This window comes from Microtus oregoni, unplaced genomic scaffold, assembly GCF_018167655.1.
Source record: "Microtus oregoni isolate MIOR12 unplaced genomic scaffold, Mior012 000001F_ref0000356, whole genome shotgun sequence".
NCBI lineage: Eukaryota > Metazoa > Chordata > Mammalia > Rodentia > Cricetidae > Microtus > Microtus oregoni.
In genome coordinates this window covers 83,875,260-83,887,920 of record NW_024543060.1, presented here as the reverse complement: position 1 = coordinate 83,887,920, position 12,661 = coordinate 83,875,260, and the positions used below count along the sequence as shown (strand labels likewise).

At 45.8% G+C, this 12,661-nt stretch overlaps 1 long non-coding RNA gene across 1 annotated transcript; it reads right to left on the bottom strand.

The window, feature by feature from the left end:
• Positions 1–5,913: 5,913 nt before the first annotated feature.
• Positions 5,914–7,650, bottom strand: LOC121456238. Its single transcript, XR_005975622.1, has 3 exons — positions 7,429–7,650; positions 6,605–6,856; positions 5,914–5,935 (listed from the first exon to the last, which is right to left on the bottom strand). It is a non-coding gene; the product is annotated as an uncharacterized LOC121456238 (long non-coding RNA).
• Positions 7,651–12,661: the final 5,011 nt, after the last annotated feature.

Sequence of the window (12,661 nt, the reverse complement as noted above, 5' to 3'; positions counted from 1 at the left end):
CTGAAGCAGAGCAGTGCTGCCTTCTCTGGCCAGCACATGGTCATCCCATTGGCTGCAGACCACCCCCATTCTGTGATGTCCCTGGCATTGCACATAAATTGTTTTTTGTAGGGAACCCTTGTGGTTTTATCTTATGGTGGAGGAATAATTCTCTATACCTTAGCGTCCATCCATAGTGAGAAAATAAGAGAAAGCCCCCAAAACATTGAATACAGAGCCAGTGAGATGGCTCAATGGGCAAAGATGCTTGCCATGGAGCCTGACAACTGAGTTCTAACCCTTGACCCCACATAGTGGAGGGAGAGGACCAACTCCCACAAGTTGTCCTCTGACCTTCAAAGATTTCCCTTTGCAGGTTTATGTCGTGGCATGCACACACGCATGCACAGGTGTGCCCGCGCGCACACACACACACACACACGTAATTTAAAGATATTTTAAAAGACTAATTGTATCATGGCAAGAGGAAGAAAGCATTATTTGTCCATGGAAGTGAAGTAACTCGTTGTGTTGAAGAGACTGAGTTCTTGCTGTAGGAGTGGTGGCTCACACGCCTTTAATACTAGCTTGAAGGCAGAGGCGGGCAGATCTCCGTGAGTTCCAGGCCAGCCTAGTCTACGAAGGAGTTTCAGGGCAGCCAGGGCTGTGACACAGAGAAACCCTGTCTTGTAAAAACAAACAAACAGGAGAGACAGGAAGAGAGGAGAGACTGGATTCTCATGGCTGGCTTATTTCATTCTTTTATGTTCCTGCCTAGTCTTACAGACTTTTGGGTACAAATTGCAACTAAGATTTTCTCTGGAAAAACACACACACTCAAAAAAAAAAAAAAAAAAACCCTCCTGGGTGCAGTGGCAGACACCTTCAATCCTTCAATCCCAGCACTCAGGAGACAGGAGCAAGAGGCTCTCTATGAGGTTGAAGCCACCCAGCTCTTCACAGTGAGTTCCAGACCAGGTAAAGCTACCTAAGGAGACCCTGTTTAACAACCACAACAACAACAACAACAAAAGCCTCTTCAAGGTTCACTGTAAGTCCCACGCAGATTAGCCTCAGGTGAGAATCCGGATTGCTTGCATAGGCTGTGCGGAGCGACTTTACGTAAGTACTTCTGAGAAGTGGAGGTTGCGTTTGGCTGCTGTAGGGACTCTGTGACAGGACCGGCCTGTGGCGTCAGAGGTCATCCATCGCAAGACTTTAATTCTGAGAAAGAGACCATTTCACCAGTGCAAGACTGTTTTTATCTCCTTCCTCCTCCCCCAGTGCTGCTCTTACCTCTCCTCTCCTTTTCTCTTAACACACCATGCCTGCCTCAGGGCCATTGTTCCTTCCCAAAGCTTTCTCCAATATTCCTCAAGGCAATCACTGAACTCAAGGGCCTTTGTTCAGAAAGGCTTCTTCTCCCACTTTTCTGCCCTGTTAAGCTTAACTTTCACCCATGAATTTGCTGGAACCTGTCACTCCAGTGGTTGTTCCTTTGCTGTGTTCCTTATCTTTCCCCTGGATGTGTAAGTAGAAACCTGGTCTGTGTCCTCACTGCGGTATCTTGAATACTTTAAACTCCCTCCCACCCTGGCTATGCTAGGCATCCACCAGAACTCAGAGACTGGGAGAACAAATGAGTCTTTTATTATTGTTGTTATTGCTGTTGTTATTTTATCTTCTTTCTGGCTTGGGTCTCCTTAACTTTTTCATCTCATGCTTTGATGAGATGCTTTGGCATGCTTTGGCTTGCTCTTGTGATTAACTTTACTCTTAGGCCTGCAACCAAGAGGAGCTCAGTTTCCATGAAGTTTTCCCCCAATCCCTTGTGAGTCTGACCACCTACAAATAGTATCTAGTCAAGAGCATGGACAAGACTCATCTGACCAACACGGCACATTCTTCCAACGTTCTGGGCCTTTTGGGTTTACCCCCTGAGAACATCTCAGGGCTGTGAGAGAGGCTCCATCTTGGGATGATTCCAACAAGGGGGGAGACCTCATGTGAGAAAGCAAAGTTCTGCAGAAGCCTTGGAAGTCTCAGCTAGCTTCACGGAAGAGGGTGCCTTGATCAAGAACCTTGGTGGATATCTTTTTTTTTTTTTTTTTTTTTTTTCGAGACAGGGTTTCTCCGTAGCTTTTTGGTTCCTGTCCTGGAACTAGCTCTTGTAGACCAGGCTGGCCTCGAACTCACAGAGATCCACCTGCCTCTGCCTCCCGAGTACTGGGATTAAAGGCGTGCGCCACCACTGCCCGGCTAACCTTGGTGGATATTAATATTTTTGCTGTTCTTCTGAGTGACACCAGTGGACATGCCGTGGTGCATGTATGGGGGTCAGGAGAGTCAAACGATGCGTGTGTGGGGAATCAAAGAACTCAATTCCACCTTTGTGTGGTGTGGTGGTTTGAAAGAAATTGGCCCCCAAAGGGAGTGGCACCATTATTAGCAAGTGTGGCCTTGTTGGAGGAAGTGAGTCACTGTGGGGGCAGGCTTTGAGGTCTCCTATGCTCAAGCTGTGCACAGTGTCACAGTTTACTTCCTGTGGATGAAGATGTAGAACTCTCAGCTCCTTCTCTAGCACTGTGCCTGCCTGCCTGCCTGCCTGCCTGTTTTCAGTGTTTCCTGACATGATGGTTATGGACTAAACCTCTGAAACTACATTAAATTAAGTTAAATGTATTCCTTTCTAAAAGTCTCTTTACAGCAATTGGCACCCTAACTACAGCATGCGGTTGGCACTTTGTGGGGTCGGCTTCTCTCCTTTCACTTTTATGTGGGTCCCAGAGATCAAACCCTGCTTGTCAGACTTCTACAGCAAGGTCTTTACCCTCTGAGCCATCTCTCTGGACTTCCTCTAAGCTTCTGTTTGCTCCTTAGCATCATGAGAAAAAGGTGAGCCAAATGCACTGTTAGTTTTCCTCCTCAGGCTGGAGGAATAGTTCAGTTAGTAACGTGTTGGCCTTGGTAGCACAAAGACCTGAGTTGGATCCCCAGAACCCATGTGAAAAGAAGCCAGGTATGGTGGCACCCGCAGCAACTGTGGTGCCGGGAGGCAAAGACAGGTGGGTCCTTGGGGCTCACTGACCACCCAGGCTAGTCTAATTGGTGCGCGCTCCATGCCAGTGAGAGAACCTATCTCAAAATAGCAAGGTCGACAGTGTTCAAGGAATGACAGGAGAGGTTGTCCTTTGGCCTTTACACACTATTTACTGGCATACATACAAACTTGTACACACACACACCCACACACACACACACACTACACAAGTGTTCTTCTCATTTGAATTACCTCCAACTCCTGCTCCATAACCTCCCAGTTGATGGTGTCATTAGCCCTAGGCTTCTAAATGTTTTCGACTTTCCAGACATTCACTAGGGTCAAAGTCTTCTGCGGTGGTGTGGTAATCCAGACAGGCGAAATAAATGTCTATCAATAAACAACACACGCCATTCCTGGCTCAGTCACGGAATTCTGAGAAACAACAGCCACGGATCAACCAATCAAGGGGGAGACGAACTTTAGGCAAAAACATGAGAGCCAAAAGCAGCTCTCACCAACCATAGTCCCCTCCACACACCACAGGACAAGCTGCATGTACCTTCTAAAAAGGAAAGCCAACTGATCATATATCAACATTTTCTGAAATCTTAGCCTGGTCAAGTTATGTTATGCCTGCCTCACCACAAAGAGAGTTTAGCCTGGCGGGCAGTGGTGGTGGTGGTGCAAGCCTTTGATCCCAGCACTTGAAAGCAGAGGCAGGAGGATCTCTGTGAGGTCAAGGCCACCCTGGTCTACTGAGAGGGTGCCAGGACAGCCAGGACTATACAGAGAAGTCTTGTCTGACAAAACCAAAAAGGAGGAGGAGAGTTTACAAACATGGACTTCCCTTTATATGATGGCTGCAATCACTCTCCTCCGGGGCATTATATATTCCTGGTTTTTGTAGCCACCCTTTGATGATAATTGAAACAAAAAAAAAATGGTAAGCAAAACTAAGCTAAAACACGTTACTCAGCCAGTTCTGTAGTTGCAAACAGATCAGAAACAATATCATGGTGTGCACAACGGCAACACTTTACAGGGGAAAAAAGTTGGGAGCGAAAACTGCTTTTAAAATAGGTCACTCAAATAACTGTGAGTGCTAGTCCAAAGGGTTAAAGATGTGCTTATTTCATGTGCTTGAGTGTTTCGTCTGCATGTAAACAGCACGAATGCGTCATGCCTGCAGGGGTCAGAGGAGGGCGTCAGAGCCTGGGACTAGAGAAATGAATGCATGTATGCCACCAATTGGGTTCTGGGAACTGAACCTGGGTCCTCTGGAAGAGCATAAAGTGCTCCTAACCACAGAGCCATCTCTAAAAGTCCCTCCAAAACATGTCTGTCTGTCTGTCTGTTTGTTTTCTAAGACAGGAGCTCACATTGTAGCTCTAGTTGGCCTAGAACTCACAGCAATTCTCCTGCATCAGCCTCCAGAGTGTTGAGATTACAGGCTGAAGTCACAACACCTGGCTTTCTCAGAAATTATTAAGAATTATCTAGGGAAAAGTCATATCTTTTCTGCTTTTGTTTTAATATACTCCCAGACAAGAAGTATGTGAGTATCTGTATGCCAAAAATGCTAAAATAAACATTAAAGTCTTGTTTCTTCTGAAGCACACAAAACACACACAAATCTCTTTAGAATTTGGTTCCCAGGACTCATGGGGAATGGTTCACAACTACATGTAGCTCCAGCTCCAGGGGATTCAAGACCTTCTTTTGGCCTCCCTGGTCTCCTACACACACACACACACACACACACACACACACACACACACACACGCATGCACACGCATGTGCACACACACGTACACATGCATACAATTAAAAATAAATCTTTGCAAATAGCTCTCAAGACATCAAGGTCATAATTTCTGCCTTTTCCTTTGGTTTTTCCAATACTTTCTGGGAAGATTTTTATTACAAATTCCTCTGAACACTTTTCTCTCTCTCTCTCTCTCTCTCTCTCTCTCTCCCTCCCTCCCATTAAAAAACACATTCTTAGAAGAGGCAAATTTGTCAGGCAAAATCAACAGGCAATTACTTGTCGTTCTCGATATAATATTTTAATCCCATGGTCTACAATGCATTCTACTCTGCCACAACTCCCAAGCTTTACCCTGGCACATACTTATTGTCAATTAGATTAATTTTATTGCGCTCGGTTGATTCCAGCTGCAGAATTGCATGAATAAGCATGGTTTAAGGAGCGGGGAAGTGCCTCAGTTGGTCAGTTCTTACCATACAAGTATGAGAACCTGAGTAAGGATCCCAGCCCCCACATAAAAGTTAGGCACCAGAAAATACGTGTGTAATCCCAGCGCTGGGTCAAGGAGTGCTGCCCAGAGAAAGAAGGGTCCCTGGGACACGTTGGCCAGGCAGTCAGGTAAGCTCTGGGATCATGCGTGTGGGATCATGCATTTTTCTATGGCTGTGAGAAAACACCGCGAACACCCATACCTTAAAGAAGGAAGGCTTTATTTGCGGGTTCCAGTGCCAGAGAAGAAGAAGTGACATCAGGAGACCAGAGCAGGAAGCTGAGGAATCACACCTTCAACTGTAAACACAAAACAGAAAGCAAGCATGAAGTGGAGATCGCTCCTCTTGCGTAAGAACCTAGAAATGGCACACTGGGTCAGAAAATAAGCGTACGTTTACAGTGATAAGAACCTGTCAGGTGTTTTGTTATTTATTTTAGAAAGCTCGCATAGGTGTTGGACAGAACTCACCCAAGAAGCCCCTTCTTCCTATGCATACACTATGATATTTTAAAGTAGAATAGCAAATAGAAAGTCTATGCTTTCTCTATCACCAGAGTAAATCGGCGATTGGTTTCATGACCTGCATGGCCTCAGCCTTGTGTCCTCCTCTCGTCTTTACGGCTCTGCTACTCCAGGACCAGTCCTTTGTCACCTACAAATCAAACAGCGTTTGTCCCCCTGCCCAGAACGATCCCTCTCCTCCAAATTCCTCCCATATCTAATAATCGCATTGGTCGTTTCTTGGTCTCATCTAAGCCACTCTTTCCTTAAACCTAACTCCCTGTCTTAGTTACTGTTCTGTTGCTATGAAGAGCCATCATGACCAAGGCGAGCCCTAGAGGAGAACATTTAATTGGGGTTACAGCTTCAGAGGATGGGGAGCATGGCAGCAGGTGGATAGGCATGGTGCTGATCCCCAGGCAGCAGACACACAGAGAGGGGCTGGGCCTGGTATGAGCTTTTGAAACTTCAAAGCCCACCCCCAGAGATACACTTCCTCCAACAAGGCCACACCTCCTAATCCTTCCCAAACTGTCCCCAGAGAACCAAGCATTCAAATCTATGAGCCTTTGGAGGCCATTCTCATTCCCAATACCACAGTCCCCATTCCTGTCCAGCCCCCCAGCCCCAAACGTTCCCAACAATGCCTCTGCATGCAGGTCCACGTAGGTTAATACCTAGCATGCTATTCAAACGGCTTGTTTTCCCAGCTGCCCTGTGCATTCCATTAGCTTGAAGGCTACAAGTGTTTCGTTTACTCTGGTGGCAGTAGTAATAATCATGTCAAAGTCCATTCAGACTGGAAAATGAAATTCTTTACCCCGAGACGTTTAGAAACTACAGAGACGCATTGCTCACAGTCCTGGCCCTGGGAAAATAAGATCATGTGCCTGCAGATTCCTCATCTGCTGAGGGCTTCTTCTTTCTCCTTCAAGGGTAGCAACCCCTGATTGTGACATCACACAACCCCAAGGGCAAGCTCAATCTCTCAGACTGCTTTCCAAGGACGTGAATTTCATTTTGAGGGTCCTGCCTTAATCATCTCCAAGTTGCTCCCTTGGAGAATAGTGAGCTGCAAGAGAACACAAATATTTAGACTGCGGTGAGTGATCCATTTGAAAAAGAACATTAGTTATTATCGATTAGATACTTAATGCGGGCCACACATTCTTCTAAGACAGTGGTCCTCAACCTTCCTAATGATGTGGCCCTTTAATAGAGTTCCTCATGTTCTGGTGACCCCCCCACTATAAAATTATTTCACTGCTACTTCATAACCATAATTTTGCTACTTGTATGAATCATAATGTAAGTATCTGTGTTTTCTGATGGTCTTGGGCGACCCCTGCGAAAAGGTCATTTGACCCAGGGGTTGTGACCCACAGGTTGAGAAACACTGTTCTAAGGGTTTTTGACTCACGGACATTCCACAATCTTTCCACACAGGTCTTGTTAAGATCACGTTGTACTGTAAACAGAGGTTGTGCTTTGTTTCCTGGCTACCCAGACCTGAATAATCACACAAAAACTATATTAATTACAACATTGCCTGGCCAATGACTCAGGCGTATTCCTAGCTAGCTCTTATATCTTAAATGAACCCATTCCTATTAGTCTGTGTATCACCAGGAGGCTGTGGCTTACCAGTAATGTTCTGGTGTCCCTCTCCTTCGGCAGGTACATGGCATCTCCCTGACTCCATCTTCTTTCTCTCTGCCTTCAGTTTAGTTTTCCCACCTAGCTCTATTCCACCCTGCGATGGGCCAAAGCAACTTCTATAAGACATATTCACAGCATACAGAGGGGAACCCCACATCATTGTATAGATCAGGAACCTGAACTTCAAAGAAGCCATAACGTGTGCGGTATTAGCATTCCAAGAACGATACTGATAAACAAAACAGGTATCACCATTCCTCCAGTTTCCTGGTATGACGCTTGTCAGCAAATTGACTTCCAATAATATTTGCAGAATTGATCTGAGGTTGTACCTGGAATAGCAGCTCGACCTGGCGGGGAAGAGAGGGCGGGGAAGGCAAATGTTCATGAACTTGAGTCCACATCAGGGTTAGGACCGGGTGATACAGGGCTGGAAAGACTCTCAGTACTCCTGTTTGAAAAAGAGGGTACCATCCCCGTACAGAAGCTGTTTTCTGCTAGGGAGCACCTGAATCTACTGCTGTTTCAGTTACTGACTGCAGCTTCAGCTTCGTAATCACTGTCTCGCTCCTCAAGGCAAAGCCCAGAGGGACATCGGTGTCCCAGAACCGCCTCTGCCTCTGCAGCCAAAGGTAGTTTTTAACTAAGTCTCTATTATTCTAGTTTACCAATAAAGACTCAGGAGTCAAAACTGGGGTGAAAACCTGCCAGCTCAGAGAGGCCAAGAAGCAACCAGCTGACCCTCCTCCTTAGCCAGGGACCCAGCAAAAAGGTGTTGTAGAATGATCTTTTTATATACTGTGAAGATGTGTCCCTCTGATTCGGTTTAATAAAAAGTTGGGAAGAAAAAGCAGAGTAGCTGAGGACAGCCTGGTCTACAAAAGCTAGTTTCAGGATAGATTCCAAAGCTACAGAGAAACCTTGTCTCAAAAAAAAAAAAAAAAAAAAAAAGAAAAAAAAAAAAGCCAGGTGGTGGTAGTGCATGCCTTCAATCCCAGCACAGTGTGATCAAATATTTCTCAACACAGGCCCACTTTCAGAGCCAGCTTCTAAGTGAGCTCAAACAGTATATGCTCATTTCCTAATATAACATACATCACACTGTCCCCCTCCCAACTCCATGTCTCCTCCTCTTCTTCCTCCCCCTCCTTCTTCTCCTCTTTCTTCTCATCTCTTTCCTTTGATAATGCCCTGTTCTACTTTCCTTTCTGTTGCTATGGAAAACACACTCTCACCAAAAGCAACTTAGGGGATGAAAAGATATATTGGGGTTACACTTCCAGGTCATGGTCCACCATTGAGAGAAGTCTATAGTAGGTCTTTCTCATTGGACTTTCTTGGGCCACAAGCCCCCAAATAATGACACAGAGATTTGTTATTAATTATGGAAGTTTGACCTTAGCTTAGGCTTATTACTGACTAGCTCTTAAAACTTAAATTAACATGTTTCTATTAAATCTACATTCTGTCACATGGCTTGGTTACCTCTCCTCTGTACTGTGTACGAAGTCCTGTCTCTTCTCTCCTGCCTAGCTATTGGCCATTCATCTCTTCATTAAACCAATCACAGTGACACATCTTCACACAATGTAAACAAATATTCCACAACAACTCTCCCTTCTTCAGCAGTCACCAACAGCCAATAGCACTGAAGTTTCTCCCCTATCCATTTGGTGGAATTTGGACTGGCTCGATCTTGCCCAAGTAACCGCAGATGCTCTGAGTTCTGAAAGGCAATGGCCATGCCATGTCCAAAACATAGCACTTTACAGCCCACCTCTCCATCCTCAGGCCTCTGCACTCTTCCCAGCCTCTCTTCTGCAACGCTTCCTTAACCTGGTGAGAGGTGTGGCCATAGATGTGTCTCCTTCAGGCGTGCGTGCTCACAGTCTCTTGTTCTCTGTCCTCTAACCAGTTGTGAGCCTCTGTGGTAGCCATTGCCCACTGGAAAAAGAAGCTTCTATGACTAAGAAACATCCATTGATGAGTATAAACAGAAATAGTTAGAAGGTAGTTTTGACAACGTGACCATTCAGCAGAAACAACAATAGCAGACTGGACCTAGATCCTCCTCCAACCCCCACCTCTATACACTGGGATTACACAGCCATGCCCAATTTTATGAGATGCTAAGAATCAAATCTAGTGCCTTGTGCATTCTGGACAGTTGCTGATTGAGCTAAAACTGATTCTAGAATCAGGCAACACTTCCTTCAGTAGAAGGGTTTTCATAGGCTCGGCGGAGGGGCTTGATCCTTCCTGTAGGTTGAAAGATCTGAAATAAATAAAAGTTTAAAGAAGGAAGGAAGGAAGGAAGAAAGAAAGGAAGGAAGGAAGGAAAGGAAGGAAGGAAAGGAAGGAAGGAAGGAAGGAAGGAAGGAAGGAAGGTGAATTTATCATGTCAGACTGCTCTCCTGGAAAAGCATCAGGCCGAGAGACACAGGAATAGAAAAATATGTGATTAATATTGGATCACTTCAGGTTACCGATTTTGGAGAGGGATTAAGGCAGAAAGAGCGCCACTGTCGAGCCCGCTGAAGCTGCCTCTGGGGAAATCCAGCTGTTATCTTTCACCTGATTTCTTGGAAAGCCAGATACCAGTTTAGTTTCAGTTCAGTAACTTGAACTTTAGTGTGGTTCAGGAACCTGGTCCACGATGACCCGCAATTTTTACTTAACACTATACAGTTGGTCATACTGTATGCAAATAAACAGTCAGTTGAGGGGACCGGAGGAAGGGGTGCGCTTGCAGAAGCCTCTGAGGGTTTGGCATGCGTTAGCCTCTTGAAGGGTGAATGTGCTCTTCACCCCAGAGGCTCGTTAAGCCCTGTCGCTGAGGTGCTGGTGGCAGCTTTGCTAAGCAGACACAGTTGCTCCATCGGTCACTGTGTTAGCTTTCTGCTGTTGTAACAAAATACTAGAAATAATGAGCTTGCTAGTCACATTTTCAGAGCCTCCAGTCGGTGGTCACGTGGTCTCCATCGCCGGGAGTGGTGGTAACTTCAGGACAGAGGAAAACTGTTCATCTGATGACAGTCAGGAAATAACTAGGAAGGGAAGATGTTGGGGTGTTGTCCCTTTCAAGGGCACAATCACGAATGAGCTAACTTCCTTCTACTAGTCCCCACCTCTTAAAGGTTCTACAATCTGATTATGCTAGTCTTGGGATCAAGTCAGCATATGGTCTTGGAGGCATTTAAGATGCCAAACTATTCTAGTTATTGATTGCAATCTGCAGCCTCTATCCCTCCCTAGGAACCAGGGAACAGAAGTTTCTTATTTATTTGTAAGTGTGTGTGTGTGTGTGCGTGTGTATGTGTGTGTGTGTGTGTGTGCGTGCATGTGTGCGTGTGTGCGTGTGTGTGTGCGTGTGCGTGTGTGCGAGCATGTGCACATATCAGCGCATATGTAATGCGCCAGCACCTGGGCCATAGTCATTTCTTCCATGTGCCTCATGCTGCATGTGAGATAGTCCATGAACTTCAAGCCAATCCTTCTGCCTCCCATCTCTCCACAATAGTTTTGGAATCACGGATGCTCACTCAACAACTCAACCTACGCAGGCCCTGGTTCCATGGCTGGAACTATGTAAACCAAGTACAGGCCTGCCATCTGAGCATTTAGGACATCAAAGCAGGAGAATCAAAAGTTCAAGGTCATTCCCAACTATGTAGATAAATTCAAAGCCTCCTAGGGCTACATGAAATGTTATTTCTAAAATGAACCTATCAAACTGACCTTTAAATAAGTCTGTTTATGCCTATAGGATAGTTCTACTGCCAGCTATGATCAGTGGAGCTGCTGCTCCTTTTCTTCATGTAATTTTATATTGTTTGCATATGTGTGTGTGTATGCATGTGTGTGTGTGTGCGTGTGTGTAGGAACCTCAGTACATGTATGGAGAACAGAAGACAACTTTGAGTAGTTGGTTCTTTCCTTCTGCCTTCACCTGGCTTCCAAGGAGGGCACGCAGGCCATCAGCTCTAGGCACCACTTGCCCAGCTAAAGAGAAACTCCTCTTTGCAGCTGTCCAGTGTCCCCCAAGTCTCCTAACTGGTCAAAGCAGTGGGAATAAACTACCATTGACAGTCTAGCCATAAGTGGGGCATCTGTATCACCTCGTCCGAGGCCTGGGAAATATCACAGAAGAGGGGTAGAAAGAAAGGGGTAGGAAGGTAGAGGAACTAGAAGAGGCCCGGTTTCGCATCAGGCTTTGGGGGCAGGAGTGTAGAACATGAATTCGAGAAAAAAAAATAATGTGTGCTTGCCTAGCTGTGCAAATGATTTTAATATATGTTGCTTGTTCTACAAAGTCTATTGAAGCATTTGCGCGAAGCGTTGTCTGGTAGGGAAGCGAGGTGCAACGCTGACTTTTGGACATCAATCGCCTGTTGCACCACTGAACACACAGCGGCTGTGATTATCAACCCTAGATCTCCACAAGATTGGACCTGTCAGCAGTCGGTCCTAGAAGGATCTACACATGGTTAGGAGCTGATGAGGGAGGGAGAGACATTTTCTTCAGTGGTGTAGTCGGTGGTGAGGTGCACACCATCCTGTAAGTCATTCCCACCCACAGTTCTATGCATAACCTTAACGGAAGTCATATGAAGAAAAGAGACATTGAAAGCAGGGAGGGCTAGTAGGAAAGAGAGTGGGTGGGAGACAGGAGGATGGCTATGAATAAAAGGCATTATGTCTTTATGCATGAAAATGTCATAATGAAACCAATGATACATATGATTAATGCATACTTGTAAAAACAATTTTAAAACAATTACTTTATAATTTGCTGGGTAGTGGTGGTGCACACCTTCAATCCTAGTACCCAGGAAGCAGAGGCAGGTGGATCCCTGTGAGTTTGAGGCCAGCCTGGTCTACAGAGTGAGCTCCAGGACAGCCAGGGCTACACGACGATACCCTGTCTTGAAAGACAAAGAAAGAAAGAAGAAGAAAAGGTATTGTAGTGAGCCGGACAGGATCGCCATTACAAGATGGCGCCGACATCCTGTCTTGTTGGAAATAAACAACTCCATATTTGGCTATGCCTTTGAGAGCTGCATGTCTTCCCGCATGCTCTGTGGATGAGGATCCTTGAGCCTATCCCGATGCGGTCTGGTGTCAGCTGTTGGTGGCAGCCAATCACAGGGCGACCCGTGTGCCAATTCCCTATTTAAGCAGCTGCCTAAGAGCCCTTCTTCCCTTCGCTTCATGTTCT